Raw genomic sequence first — 15,913 nt, 5'->3', positions numbered from 1 at the left:
TTCTTTGAAGTGCAGTTTCACATCAAAGGGTTTTGGAGAGATGTTGAGCAGAGATTGTTTTCTGGTGCTGGTGTGGAGAAAGATAGAGAGGTGGAAGTTTGGCTGTGGCAAAAATAATCCTTCATCTGTGATAAAGGGGCTGTTAACATACTTGGAGATTAGAAAGCAGGGAGTACAGGTGGAAACTCTGCATCCATGATTAATGGACAAACATAGATACCAATAGCACAGCACATCCTTACGCATCTGCATCTCAGGTGTCCATTTCTTATGCATCCCAACCAGCCTGAGACCCATTATAATAATCTGTGGAGTCTAGCGCTAAAAATGCTATCATCATAGAGTCTGTCCTCTAACCTTGTTGTATTTGCTGCTGCGCAGATCAGTGGAGAATAGCAAAGATGGAGGTTACAGTACAAAGACATACACATATCACCAACAGTGGAACAGCCACATCTCACATCTCACCCAGCACTCATTAATCTACCTGTACAGAATATATATGCCATATGCTGTAGGTCAAATATACATACAGAAATGGTCATGAGACTACATGTAAACAAAAGTGTTTTTTGAACAAAACACAACTCAATGTTCTGAAAACAAGGCAGGAAGCTACACTGTTACTGGCCTTAACCCTTAAAGGTGTAGGTTTTTGAACATTGTAAGTTCCGCAACAATTGAAGGTTCTAAAATTCTATGTTGAATTCAATGAACCCAGATATTCTTTAGAATGTTCATTTCTCAACATTCCCGTCACACCGGTGTGACGGTACTCCTTTAAGGGTTAAGTTGATTGAGGCATTCCGGCAGGAGTAAGATGTTGCTAGAACGAGCCAGTAGTGAACCTAGACAGGCCTCTGGAGGCCAAATGGACCCGTAGCATCCCAACCAGCCTGAGACCCACCACTTGGCAAAGATGCCCAAAAATGTGCCCGAGGGGAAGGTGGTAATTCATCCCCTGCCTTGGCAGTGAAAGCAATGGCACCTGAGATTTGTTATCTTGAATTGTAGCAGTGGGAAAATGAATGAGCAATAAAACATTGTTTGTCTATTTGTCACTCAGATATGCATTCTTGGAATACATTTGTCAAATTTGTATTCTTGTCATCAGTCAAATAAATGTGAGTAAAACACATATGCCTACTTGAAATACAATCCTCAACCATGACAGCCACTTAATAGCAGCAATTATTGTTCTGATGTTTGGACCATGTGGAGGCTCCAGCTAGGTGGCATACATTAATACAAATCTAATTGGCCATTTACAACGGAACATGGCAATGGCATAACTAATAAAACCAGTCAACGAAATAGAGCAAGGACTATTAGTCCACGCTCACATTGTGAAATTGACCAGCCTGTTCTTCCCAGTATACAATCAGAATGAAGTGCACACAATGAACAAGAAACACTGTGCAATGTGATTCTATGCCTTCCCTTGAGTAGATTTGAAGTCCAGTGAGAATTGGATTTACAACCAGTTGATGCACTCATATTAGATTTACACCCCGGCAGCTACTACAACCAATTTTAGCTTATGATCAGTCACAAGCCCTATTGAGGGAGCTGACACCTCTTATCCGATGTGAGGATTTAATCTACCGTTAGGCGCCTCAGTATGTGAGATTTTCAAAACTCACACTCGCTAAATCTGCTTTTACTTCTTTCTCAACAGCACTTTTGGCATGCACCCAGCCTTCCTCTGATTCAGTCTGAATGCAAATACAAATCATTTGATCATTCCCGTAAAATGATGCATATACTGACACGAGTAGTTGCCTCCCTGCACCACCCCCCTACTGTAAACACGCTCCTTGGTTTATCTCTCACCTGTGCCAGTGTCGGGACAGGTGTGTGTGTGTATGTGTGTGTGTGTGTGCGTGGAGGGGGGTTCATGGGGAGCTTGGCATGCAGCCCCACGCCGACCTGGGTGGAACCGCAAAAGGACAGCTCAGGGAGTGATAAGGTTAATAAATGGCTCCACTGCACTGAAATGCCATGTCAATTTGCAATGTCCGCCACATCCCCCAACCCAGAGAGCCTCGCAGCCCCTTAGATTGCTTCGAACTAAAGACATGTCTGAAGCTGGCCGTAAATTGAATTTTAATGGTGCAATATAATTTGCTGAGTCATGTGCTTTTTTCTCCGCCCGGCTCTTCCCAACGCTGTCACAAAGCAGTCAGTCTTGTGACCCTGAATTATTCTTGTCATCTTGTGCTCATGGATTTATCCAGTGTGAGCGGGTGAAATACACAGAGCAGCAGGTTTGTGTCTGCTACTTTGCCATACATCTGTGAGTTCAGCTGTGCCTCTGTTTAAGTGCACTCACACTTGTATGACTGATTGTGTGCGTCTCTCTCTCTCTCTCTCTTTCTGTGTGTGAGTGTGTGTGTGTGTGTGTGTGTGTGTGTGTGTGTGTGTGTGTCAGCCTTTTACTCAGCTGGGGCTAAATGTTTCTGATAATGGCAGCCTAATGTTACAGGTTCTTTACTCCTACCCCAATCTGTCTCACAGTGCCTTTGTAAAACTCAAGAAAAGCATCTGTTTCTCGTGTTGTCAAGATGCCCACAAGACAATCGATTACGTGGGGTGCCTGCAGGGACAGTGAGTCCTGTCCAGAAACAGGACAGGTGGCCACCAAAATATTTTTTTTCCTCCCACCAAAATGTTGCTGTGATGTTCAAACTGCTGTTACAACAAAAGAGGCTGTTTTATGTTATCTGGTACCTGCCTCATTGAAAGGACCACTTGTATTTTTTCTATTATTTTGACATTGCTAACAGGCAATCCAAATGTGCATGTTCCAAGGAGTGGATAATTATAGAAGCATGTGCTGTTAAGGACTGCAGCATTCCAGTGACATATTTAAGACGTATTTCATCAGTCAGGGTGGTTGTTTGACCACCCACTCTGCATACTTTCTTGCCTCTATTGGAATGATAAGAAAAAAGGAATTGTGGGTAAAAGTCTTTGACGGAGGCTTTAGATGGCAAAAAGATGTCAAGAAGATGACAGTAATTTAAATCTGTAGATGGAGGAAGATGGATTCAGATATGACACACTCACCACTGTTTTTTGTCATATAAAGTGCACAGAAGGCACTTTGTTGACTCCTCATTGTAATATGTACATAACGGTAAGCCATAACAATGCTTTTAGTCACAAGATATACTCTGTGTTGACAGTCCATTTTCCTCCTCCTATCTTTGACAAATGTCTCATGCAGATACATAATAAATCTTACTGTTATAAATTCAAAAAGGTAGATCCATCTTTTCCTATTCTGAATGTCAACTAAGTCCCTTATTTGGTAAACATGGATGGCAAATTGACAACTACTGTACAAATACTTTCAGACATCTTTTATCATAACTGTCTTTGATCACATAATTCTACCATAGGGTGAAATAAGAAATTGTTATTTTAGGGAGGGAAGCAGTTGTTACTCCTATTTGTTGTCTTGTGCTTGCAGCCATAATTACACTTCGGTCTTCTATAAGGGCATTTATCATGTATGTTCTCTCCTCCATATCCCACAGTGCTTTCTGTTTCTCTTGGTTGTCATGGCAAAAGAAAAATGGGCTCTCTGCTGACTTAGGGGGTGTCACGCCGACATCATTTCAGTGTAAGTCATAATGCATGGCTTTCTGTCAGATACAGTGACATGGTTGCATTGGAGGTATGGCACTGTGTACAGACACATAGAGAGTATATGTTTTTTCCAACCAGGCAAGGCCAACAAGATATTATTGTGTAGAAATGCAGGTAGGCAATCACACTGGTAAACAGTCACACTTTTCTCAACTGATTATGTTCAAGCGAAGTCATGGAAGAAAATAAGTAAATTAAAAATCAATTATCTTATGTTTGAAGCATTTCAGTGCTACACTTTCTAATGGAATTTAACCATATCATAACATGTTAATAGCTGGATATATCACATTATTTTCAATTTCTAGTACATAAGCAGTGTTTTCTTTTCTGTAATATGGAACTGGTATGGGTCTTTCATGCATATGTAATGCATAAGGTAGCAAATATTTCTAAACGGGGCCTAATTGTAACGGTAGACAGCTGGTACGATAGCTGCACAGTATGTGCATTAAGCAAACCTCCCTCCCGATATCTTAAAAGACCATACTTGTAGGAGATGCAAGCACCCATGGATTTCAGCTCCCATGCTAGAATGCTCGCTTCTTAATCTGAGGTACTGCAAGTTGCAGGTGCAAGTCTGGGCAAGAGCAGGCCTGAACCATGAGGCCATCCAAACCCAACGCTGGACCCAAGGTGCTGCAAATTGCAGGTTGAAGCCTGGGCAGCTGCAGGGCTAAACCACCCAGGCGGTCAAACACAGGGTAGTTATCACCATGGTAAGCTTCTTACAAATGTGCTAACTATATGAAATAATATGCAATTATGCATTGGGTGTGGGTTTTGGTTTAGGTGAGATTGCTGAATGCTGTCGAGTACTAGCTGATGGTGGTAGTGACAGGTCTCAGATATGGCCATGCTTGATCTGGGTTACTGCTGTTCCGCTGCCACAAAACTGAAACATCTCACTCTCAAACTGCTGAGTCATTTCAAAAGGAACAGTTTTACAACCACTTGTATATGGTCATTTTTACCTATACCCAGCCAGCACTCACCGACCCACCTACACACACACACACAACCTCTCTCTCTCTTTCACTCAACACACACACACAAACACACACACACAGACACACACACACATTTAGCTCTTAAAAGGGACATAAAATGAATGAACAGTGAAGCATGAAAGCATTTGCTTCCACTTATAAAATGCTAATTCAACTCACAATATGCCATCGCATAATGGCCTCACCTGAACAGTCCTTTTTTATATACGTGGCCAGTCGAAGGGAAAGAGCAGTATTGCCAAGAGATGAGATTAGCTACCTTGCGTGTGAGATAGCAGGGAAAGAAACCTATGTATTGATTGTTTGATAGTTTTACTAGCTTCACAGACTTATAATCATTGACTGCATTGTTTAAACTAAGTATGTTTTTAGTGTGCGTGCATGCATGCGTGTGTGTGTGCATGCGTACGTACGTCTCACCATAAGAAAAGCACTAAACCACAAAAATTCACCTGAGTATCCATGGATTGTCTCAGAAGCCGGGACTTGATGTCAAAATCAATGACCGCATCTTTCAGCCGCAGTAATGAAAGATGGGGGAGTGCATAAAACTCATCCCAGCAAAAGTGTCTGCTTCTCTCTCGGTATATCATAAAACAGCAATAGGAATTTCATTCTATCTCCCATCTGTCGATACATTTCACATCCAGATACATTTTAACTACCACTATCACTATCTATGACTTGTTGGAAATAACATGAAGTAAGAAAGCTTGCTGTTAATCCAAAGGTATGCATGCGTGCTTTTTATTCTTTTTTTCCTCCTCCAAGCCGAGCTAAAACATAATCCTACCTGTTTTAAATGTAAAACAGATAACAGGCAACCTGATGGTCTTATATGGAGTGAGATAGCTACATGGAGGAAGCCAGTGGGAATGAGCACTAAGATGAATAGACCCAAATTCATTTTGCCAGCTCACGGAATGGAGTTATCTGAATCAACTGTCCTCTGTATTCGCAGAGGGATAGAAAGGAAGGCCAAGGTCAAATTACATGGGATTTCGAAGGCGTTAAACTTCAATGCCATAGAAAGTTTTTTCTCTCCAACTCTGGGCAAGATTATCTTCACTGCCGTGTGCTCAGAGTGGTCTGAAGAGCCTAATAACTGGGATGCTTTTTTTCTGCAAGACAGAATGGTGCTTCTGACGAGAAAAATTCACAGGCAGAAAAAAGCTTTTGTATCAATGCAGATTTTAACCATAGCTCTTTAGCTAAATGGTTGTTTATGTTGTTACTACAAACCTTGTATGCATTGCATGTCTGTGTGAAGGGGAATGAATTAATGAAACCCTGCCGCAATGGAAATCCATGGGTGACATCTCTGTTAAACTGGTCCCAGCCATTTGTAATCCCGCAAGTGCCAGTCATTTGTAGGTCTGGACTGGAGACAGCCATGATGGAATTTGGCTGAAGTATGCATGGCAACAATTAGGCAGGCTTGAAATTCATTAACCAAACCCAATACCTCCTGATGGTGGGGCTTAGAGTTGGGGTGGCAATTCAACCCTTGCAGTGCAATCATGGAGCTCTTGTCTAGATCTGTCCAAAGGTCAAGAGTGTAGTCTTGTCAGTGATGGATTTTCTTCACAGGCGACAAACTACATTTTAACAAGTTTATTCTGGCCATGTTCTCTTGTAATGAATTAGGTCTAGCCTCATTGATAAGTGTTCTGTGCAGTTTTATTGTGATCTGCAATGGGGTATATTATATTTGAGTTGATTGTACAGAAATATCTCTCTGGTCCAATAAACTCCATCCATGGAGAACTGTGGAGAAAATGAAGATGGTGTGCATCAAATGCTCACAACATTGACTTGAAATAGCTACGAGTTTGCATCATTAGTAGGTGTAATCTAATTTATTGTCCATTATCCCTAAATATCTGTATTTCTAAGTTTTACAGAATATTTGCAATATTAATGCCTTTGAGCTGCATCAGTAGCCATGATCACCTTGGAAACTATCATCTGTTTATTCTATTTGGTTGTTTTGAGTGTTTTACTACATCATATTTTTGAGGAAGAGTGAAATTGGGGTTGCTTGTCTCTCTCTCTCTCTCTCTTTCTGTCTCTCTCTGTATTTCATTCTTTTGCAATATTACCCTCATTACTGCTCCATAACTTTAAAATACAGCTTCACACAGATGCATTACAGATACATAAAATTCTTTACAAACTGCCAAGAAATTAGAGCATGAGTGCCATTACAGGGGGACTGAGCAGTCTTAAGATTCCTCCCTAAACACAAACACAACAGCTGAATTTAAATCATTTGGGAGAGCCATTATTACTTTCTGCCAGTGAGTGGGGACCAGAGGGCAGAGAGCTACCCGGGGAAGAACCCATATTGTCAGTCAGGGAAGATTTGAATTCAGTTGTTGTCAGTGGCAGTAAATCTTCTAACACTGACTCAATTTTTTGATATAGGTGACCTGACAGATGATGGATTTGACATTAACAGCTGTGTTTTACCCTATTACATTTAAAATATATAGATTTGGTTAAATCTGTGAAGAGTGTCCACCATAAACACATTTCTCTTTTAGAGAAATAAGAGAGTCCCACAGCACAACAAAGCCTAAACACACTGAATTTGTTATTGTCACTTCTCAAAGTAGGCCTACCACATGAGGAAAAAAACACTGCAACCTTTCGAAAATGCAGTTCCATGAGTAGGCTAGGTTATCACTGAAGTTCTTTGCATTATAGATGAATATGGAGAAAGAGCTCAAAAGAACGGCTCATTGATCCAAAATAAGGCTGTGAGATTAAACAGCAGTTATCATTCCTTCATCATCAGCGGTATTAAGTGTATCCTCCAAAAAACATCACAGAGGACTACTTGTCTTCTAAACATGTGACAGAGTGTGAGGGGGGCAGCAAAGAAGCATAGCGTTCGCGACTGCCGCCGCCTAGGCATTGAGAGTGGGCTCTCACACTCTCTAACACGACGATGCAGAGTAGGAGGGTCAAGCAGAGCTATGTGGTGACACTGACTTTATGAAGGAATATTTAACCGATGTTCGCTGGCGCCCACCGAGTTGCTGTTATTCAGTCGCATTCCGCTGCAGCTGTCCTCTTGTGAGTTCGTTGTTCTTTTGTTCGTGGAACGCACACATCTTCCATCTTAATTGTTAAAGCAGTATTCCCAGTTGCCTTCTTCGCTTCTCGGATGTTCTCATTTTGTAAAGTCTACATATTTCCAAATGTCGCCGCTTTCAAGAACATTAATCCTCTCAGGATAAACGTAGGCTACTTCATAAACGAAGTTCGTCAAAGGACTAGTGCGCTGGAAATGATGCCTGATTATTCTTTGGTAACAGACTTTGACTGCTGATTGTAATTTCAGTTCATTAACGACAGTTGTGTGTGGGTTTTGGGGGGTTCTTCTTTCACTGTCTTCACGTCACGAAGTTTTCAGCTGTATGTTTACGCAAACAGTTTGCTGCAGGATTTTACCGAAGAATGGGACAGGATCTGACGAACTTTGCCTTATGCTCTGTACTGCGGTGAGTTGTCATGTGGCGACTACCTTTTGATGTAATTTCTAATACCTAATGTCATTTAAGGTGCTGATATGTCTAGTCACATACCTTTTTGAATGCATTGATATGAGTCATAGTGTCACCACTGTAGCCTACCATGTAATGTTCAGGTCGACATGCTCCCTTTTTGCACTGGTGTTTATCGGTGTGAGAGATCTAGTCTCTCTCTCTCTCTCTCCCTCCCTCTCTCTCTCTCTCTCACACATACACACTGTCTCTGCCCATCTCTTACGCTATCTGTCCCTCTCTTTCTCTCTCATGCACACACACGCGCATACACACACACACACACACACATACACACACAAACATAAACACCCAAACCACAAACAAACAAACATCCAAGGATCCCTAAAGGCCTGTTGGTTTTTCTGCAGGGGATCAAATCTCTTAACACTGATGAACACTGAATAGGATTGCAGAGTGCCATTGAAGCATAAAGCACCAGCTTGAAGCTATTCAGAAACTATTTTTACAGTGATTTACTAATTAAAATCTGTAGCCCTTAGCCTTTCCAAGGCATCACAGACAAGTCGTTTTGATAGCTGGGTAAGCTTGTAACCCTCTTGATTAATGGCAACCACTTCCTGGCAAATCAACTGTATAGGTTTATGCAAAGCGAGTTTTCTAGACCAAATATGCTAACGGCTGTTTTGTCTGACTGGAATATTCAGCCTGCTCGAGAGCAAGTTTATCCCGGTTCATTTGCAAAGGGTCTGAACCATATTCGATATATCCATTTACATTGATCCCCACAATTGTGCATTTTAATTCACTCTCATTGGTGGTTACCCGCGAATGTGCATCAGGAAATTGAACAGCAGTAACCCGACCCTCATATCACGTGTTCCCAGACATGGCAAGAGCGCATCGCCTGGATGCTGGGATCTTAATCTGCGATGAAGTTTTGTATGGATTGAGCCACAAAGGGGACTGTTACACCAGGCTGAGCGTTGGGGAGGGAAGTGTGCATTAAGGTTTTGTCAGAGTAATAGGAGACACACTGTGCTGCAGTAGGCTGTCTCCGAGGCTTTCTCGCCAGCCAGAGCGTGCCACAGCCAAAACCCTGAGAGGATTTTAGCGACAAGCTGTTATGTTGCTGTTTATTACCCCACAACAAGGTCACTGTTCGCCATCCTCCTGATCAGTTCAGCCAGACTTGGAGATGTTGACACAGGGGGCTGAGGAGTACGCCAGCCCCTTGTTTCGAACAACAATGGGAAAAAATGTTTTAAATCCACACAGTATCACTGCTCACAAAACTGTACGGCACGATATTAAAAAAACGCCACCTCCGCACACACACTGGGAATTGCTACATTTTCAAAAGAGGCATTGATGTCGCATTGCCTCAGACACAACATACGCTAAGTTTCAGAGAGCAACAAAGATGATAATGAGCATAATTATGTGTATTCATAAAGATTTCCCAGCAGCATTGACCCCAGACCAACCACCAACTGCACTCCACTCAGAGCGTTTAACTCAGCTGTGTTGGAACACAATGAGAGCAGGTCCTGTTGCAGTGGTGGCAGTGTCTCCACCGCCTGACAGGTCTGTGTACTCAGTAAGTCAGTCTCCGGCACCTCAACTCCATTATTTGCAGATTCCTTGAGTGTGGGCCCTTTGTGTGTTAAGGCTTGTTGTAAGGAGGCTAGGCAGTGGAGGCCAGTTGCTGTGTGCTGTGTGCTGCTCAGTTGAGGTGGCTGAAGGCAGTACATTCACCTTCTGTGGTGGATTGTGCGATTGTGTGTGTGGCGGCCCAGCTGTCTCACATCTCTGAAAACCCTGGCACAGTTTGGACATTTCTAAACCTCCATTTAGAGGTCCTGGCACACACATAAAGACGAGTTTAAGGAAGAAAAAAAGTAAACACACAGTGAAGGCACACACACACACACACACACACACACACACACACACGTACGTTTGCTCGCACGTGCGCACACACAAACATCACAGTCAATGCTGCCACCTCAATGGTCCATTCATCCTGTCCAAATGAGTGATTTAGTCATAGATCAGAGTCCGTGAGAGCCCTCTCATTCAAACGAATGTGCTCGGAGCCTCAATGGGGGCCTTTGCTGACAAATCCTCGTCTCTGGCTAAAGTGGCCCCTAACAACTCCTCAAATTAATGAATAGGTAAGTAAAGGAGCGAGAGCAGCAGCAATTTTAAAGCATCCTTAAAAAAAAAGAAAGGCAGGGACAAGAGGAGGAGGAGAGATTGCTCAGGTTCACTGCAGCCAGGCAGAAAGGCAAAGCAGGCCGTTGGCAACGAGAACGCCTTTGTGCTGAGCATCCATTGCCCATTATTTTATGATAATGAGCAAACAAGCGTATCCCCCGAATCTGCCCCGACTCGGGCGCTGTTTTATGTGACACAGATGAGAAGAAAGCGGCGTGTGCACGCCCGAGATTGGCAGCCTGATTAGGGCTTAAAAAACAAAGATGCCTTGAAAGAAGGTGGCGTAATTGAGATATACATGTGTATAGCGCGTATGCATGCAAAGCCAGATAAAGCCAACACACATCCCTTGCCAGGCCTCATAAAATAAAACTCCGCAGTGGAAAACAAAAACCATAAAAATGCAAGCAGAAACAAAAGGAATGGAAGCCTTTTTTGTATTCTGCAATGTGATGCCATTACTGGAAGGCAGCCCTCATAAATCATCAAACATACAAATAAAGTTCTGGAGCATTCACACTGAGCAAAATGCTGCTCATCTTAAATGCACAGACTCATAGTGGGTGACTGAAATACTTGTGTGAACTACTGTATTGATAAAAACAAAGGCCGCCCAATTGAAATATGGCGTTTTTAGCAGATATGCGCCCAATATGGCGTGACTGGAGCCCTAATAACCTCTTTTTAAGTGGAACCTCTGGGTCTGGTCGTTTTTAAAAGGCCTGTGTGTGTTTTAGTGAGATTTATGGATGCTTTCCCCCCACTGTCTTGCTCTGAGCTACCCTGTGATATGCAGCCAAATAAAAATGTACAAGTGAGAACTTTACGAGCTAGATGGCAATAATTAAAGGCACATCTTTGATTACTTCCTCTGCATTGATTATGCCAGCAGCTTTTATGCTGTTCTAAATCCTTCCCTTTGTCCTGTTTAAACATTTCCTGCTAATTGATTAAATCTAATTTAGATGGTAAAGCATACAAGTCTACAAAACCACAATTAGCCATGCCATGCTGCATCCTACTTCTTATCACTGCTCGTCAGTGGCTGATGATATGTCCATGACTCAGCGCTGATATGGCATGAAATCAATCTCACAGCATTTACATAGTAAAGATGTGGAATAAATCACATTGCATTTTAATGACATATCACCGCAAATGCAAAACTCACACCTCTCTCTCTCACACACACACACACACACATGCAATCTTTCTGTGCACACCTTGCAAAAAATCGCAGACAGATGGGTCATGTTGTGTTTAAAATTTCAACAGCGTCCAGCATATTATTTTTTGCCTCAAAAGTTCTCAGCTGTGTATCTCTCAAACTGACAGCAAGATTTCTTTCTACGTGCAAGTCTTCGAACTCACATGCTCGACTTGTACTTCCTGATAAGTAATTATGACTCGCAGACATAACTTAGCACAAAAGGAACGTGTTACCTCTGGCGTCCATTGAAAGGTATTGTTGACTGTGGTAGCACGAGAGATAAATGGGTTAATTAGGGGCAACATTTCCATTAGTCAGCACTGGAAGGAGGATGTAGAGTTTATCAGTTCCTGTTTTAGACTCGGAGGCTGGTTCTAGGGCTAGCTCCGAGACACAATGTTAAGTGCCAGACGCACCACTTGGATCCTGTTGAAGAAATTTTAATGAAACCTTTTAATCAAATCCCCTTGCCATGCACGACATTCACTCGTTTCCATCTACTCCCCATAACCAGCCCCGGCAGCTCCCTCACCTCCATTTTCAAAATGCACCGAAATGTGGCAGTATCACAAAGAGAGCCTTGTCCATTCAGTGGTCCTGGTGAGGGAGGCTCAGTCACTCTCCTGTCAGTGCTGGTGTGGACTCCGATAGTGTTGAACAGATGCTCTGAGCCAGAGGAGAACTCACGCAACACTCGGCTCTCTAAATAGGCTTAGATAAACACCTTGGAGAGATTGGCTTTGGGACTGCTCAAATCTCATCAGCCCCGATCATTTCCCAATCATTTCAAGGCCATTTAAAGAGAGAGTGTGTTTGCTCACCGTTTATACTCCAGGTCTGGGGGTAAACATGTTGTGTCTGAGGAGGGGCAAACAGAGTGGTGAATGTGAGGAGGGGCAAACAGAGTGTTGAATGGTGTTTTCATATGTGGAGTGGGGTGTCATGCGGAGTACAATATGAACACAATCCAAGCTCTCTGAGGCTAGTGATTCCAAAAAGTGTGGAGCTCAATCTTAAAAGATGTTGTTTTTGCCTCCTCCTGAAAGCCCTTCTGTGAATTTCACTAAATTGCAGAAAGGCTGTCTTGCACACAAACACACAGTACAACCGCAAGCCTCTGGTTGTGTAAAACTGCTTCATAAAGCTTTGACCTATTTACTGATGCTGGAATTGCCCTAATTCCATGATAAATTGTATTATTGATCATTAATTAGGAGGTGCTGCTTTGCTCCCTTGGGTTTGATAGGATCCTTTTGGTTTTACTAGGCTGAAATCAGGTCTGGTTTAGCCCACACACTCACTCCCTCAGACTATGTTTGGAATGGTATGTGTTAAAGGTCGTGCCATTTTTGACTGGCCAAAATGAGATGCCAACTCTTCCATCTCAGATGAAGAGGAAAAGGAATAAAAACTAGTATGTTAGATAATAGTTCACTTTAAATGGTTGTGTTGGGATGGGCATTACATATCAAATGGACAAATCTTGGACAAGTCCAAATGAATATGGTCGATCATTACGCTCATTCTAAGACGCAAAATACCTTTGTTGCATAGTTTTGTGGAATGGTTTCATGATAGCTTCCTCCAGGGTTGTATGCACAACCTTGTGTTTGTAGACATTTAAAGGACAAATTATAATAATGATATTTTCCTTGGGTGATGAAAACATTCTGGTGCAAGTGTTCCTACGCAAAGGGCCAGAATGAAAAATATTCTGTCAAAGAACAAGGCTACAAGGAATAATGTATTGATGTGCTGTAGTGAATACAAATGCACCATAAATGTGGCATAAATGATACATTTAAAGAGTTCTAACCTTTGTAAATGTGAATTCATTTTTAATGTGTATGATTGTTATGTATAATAGCGCTGCTTTACATTTGCCAGTTGTTTGATATTCTGAATTTGAAATGCATATTAGATTTAAATAGCCTTGTATGGATGTAAATGAACAATGTGTTGTAGATTGGTCAACATCAGTCATATCTCTGATCAAAGGCGTCTCCATGATAAGCTCTACCATGGCTGTACAAGCCTATATGCTGTAATATACATTAGTGTTCCTGTAATAATTATAACACAGTGTAAGACCGGTAATCACATAAGGATCAGATTACTCAACAATGTTACTTTCAATCATCCATCATAATCTATCATATCTCCCCTCTATCCCTCTCCTTCTCTCCCTCCCTCCCCCTTCTCTCTCTCTCCCTCCCTTTCTCTCTCTCTCTCTTTCACACTCTGTCATTCTCTGCTGTTCTCTGTCTTCCTCTATCATGTTCTTTGCCTAATGTGCTGTATTGGAGTGCCTTGACATCTGGTGGTTATTTGGCTTTAAGAGAGATTTTGTTGAGACCATTTTTGGCCATGCAGCCATCATCACAATCTGCATAGTTTTGAGTCATGCAAAAAAGCATACATTAAAACAACCACACGCGCACACAGACACAACCACGCGCACACACACATACACACACACACACACGCACACACACACAAATGGGTCGGGGGTGGGGGCTGTGCCATTGACACAGTAATACAAGATTGTCCTATGACTTTGCATTGTTTGGAAAGCAGATATTGTCCACACACATAATCTTTTCAACCTCTCCCACTGAGGTTATCAAACGGTCCTTCAGAAACACAGAGCGGTAGCCTGCCACCATTACCACATTTCTGAAATGCCTCAGGTTATCTCTTCCCAGGTTGTATGCAATTATATTTCAGGAGAGCTGCTGAAAAACTGCAGCCTCAAACAGCAGATAATAAAAATGCATTTTACTTCCAGGCCAGCTATTTCATTTGTTTTTAAAAGGATTAAGGTGTACCACACAATGTAAGGTGGATAATTTTTACTTTAGATTATGAAACATATTGCGCGTACAAGCACAATTGTTATCCAATAATGCCCACACACAGCGTACAATGAGACACACTTGATATTAATTCCGCTGAAAGTAACAAAAATACCCGTCCCTGTTGTTTTAAAGATAATATGCCTACTGATCACAACTGTAGCTGACTCAGAATGTAGCAATCTATGAAAGTTTACTTACTCGGGGAAGCTAAATATTCCCAAGCAAGGGGGTTAGAACACTTGCTACTAAGTCTTTCATCTTCCTCGCTCTTCACTTCTCTCACAAACGTACAGACATGCACATTTGGAGTATTTTGCTTTATCTACCCCGTGCATTTGTTAACCAACAGCAGACACTGAGAAATCTCTTTTAGCATTACACCTGCTGAGCCTGTACCATGGGATTGCCATCAGCATTCAGTGCAAAAACCACTGCATTCACAATATTTACTCTCACTATGTTTACCCAGTCCTTTCATACATCCGAGGAAAGTCATTAAGCATTACAGTTTAATTGTATCGACGACGAAATAAATAAATAAAAACACAAAGAAGAAAACAAAAACAGCAGAAGTTGAGGGAGGAAAAATGCTCTCTGTTTAGGAGCCTCTGTTTGGTGTGGCGTATCACTGAGGGGGGAACTTTGATGCATTGTGGGTCCCCCACTGAGCACTTTCACTGTGATCCAGCAGGGTCTGCTCATCAATATGCATGGCAGCGTATGTGGATGTCGACACTGAAGAATTAGATGTCATGCCGCAAAAACCCCGGCTTTTAAATCTGGTGTAATCACAGCTTCTTTTTTTAAAAAGGGAGAGAGAGAGACAGACAGACAGAGAGAGAGAGAATGACAGAATGCATTGTAGCTTAGATCAGTGCTGTGTTCGCACTGGTAGCGATCTACTTATCTGTGAATTACATGCAGGCTGTACTCCATTATGGGTGCCGGCACTCAGTACACACCTCAAAGTTGGACAGTGTTCTGAGGACAAAGACAGGACACCGATGACACAAATTAGCCCTAGGTGCCTTTCAAAGTGAACTGCAAATGATGTGATAGAAAACTTGGAAGGAGGTTTCTTCATCCCGTTTCAATTTCTCCATTTTTTCATGGAGCACGGGGGCTTCTGATGTAGATTTGATATGTTAACCTTCCATCTGACCTATCACTCTGCTCCTTTGATTCCCATTGTGCGCATTGAACGAATATCATAACTTCTTTTTTTTTTCTTTCTCGAAACCCGGGCATATGGCAGGCATGGTTTGACAGACTGTCATCAGACTACAGTAATGAGACCTTTTCTTCTCCAACATCTGGTTTTGACACGGCTGCGGGCAGCGCTGATTGACAACCGGCACAGGAAATATGGGAAGCGATAGGAGTCCAGAACAAAGCAGAGGGAACAGCAGGACGCGCTGCACAGAGCGCCACCGCTAAACATAACCCTGC

The 15,913-nt window shown here is 42.3% G+C and overlaps 1 protein-coding gene across 3 annotated transcripts in view; it reads left to right on the top strand.

The window, feature by feature from the left end:
* Positions 1 to 7,556: 7,556 nt before the first annotated feature.
* Positions 7,557 to 15,913, top strand: part of brinp3a.2 (bone morphogenetic protein/retinoic acid inducible neural-specific 3a, tandem duplicate 2) — a 25,507-nt gene continuing 17,150 nt past the window's right edge. Inside the window, exons 1-2 of one of the 3 annotated variants that reach the window (XM_048252727.1) lie at positions 7,557 to 7,745; positions 8,079 to 8,173. The gene's annotated coding sequence lies outside the window, so the exon portion shown is untranslated. Of the gene's footprint in view, positions 8,174 to 15,719 lie in introns of all 3 variants that reach the window. The other 2 variants (XM_048252725.1, XM_048252724.1) reach the window with 2 other exon arrangements.

This window comes from Alosa alosa, chromosome 9, assembly GCF_017589495.1.
Source record: "Alosa alosa isolate M-15738 ecotype Scorff River chromosome 9, AALO_Geno_1.1, whole genome shotgun sequence".
NCBI lineage: Eukaryota > Metazoa > Chordata > Actinopteri > Clupeiformes > Clupeidae > Alosa > Alosa alosa.
The sequence above is the reverse complement of the archived record's forward strand: the minus strand, read 5'-3'. Positions and strand labels throughout refer to the sequence as shown.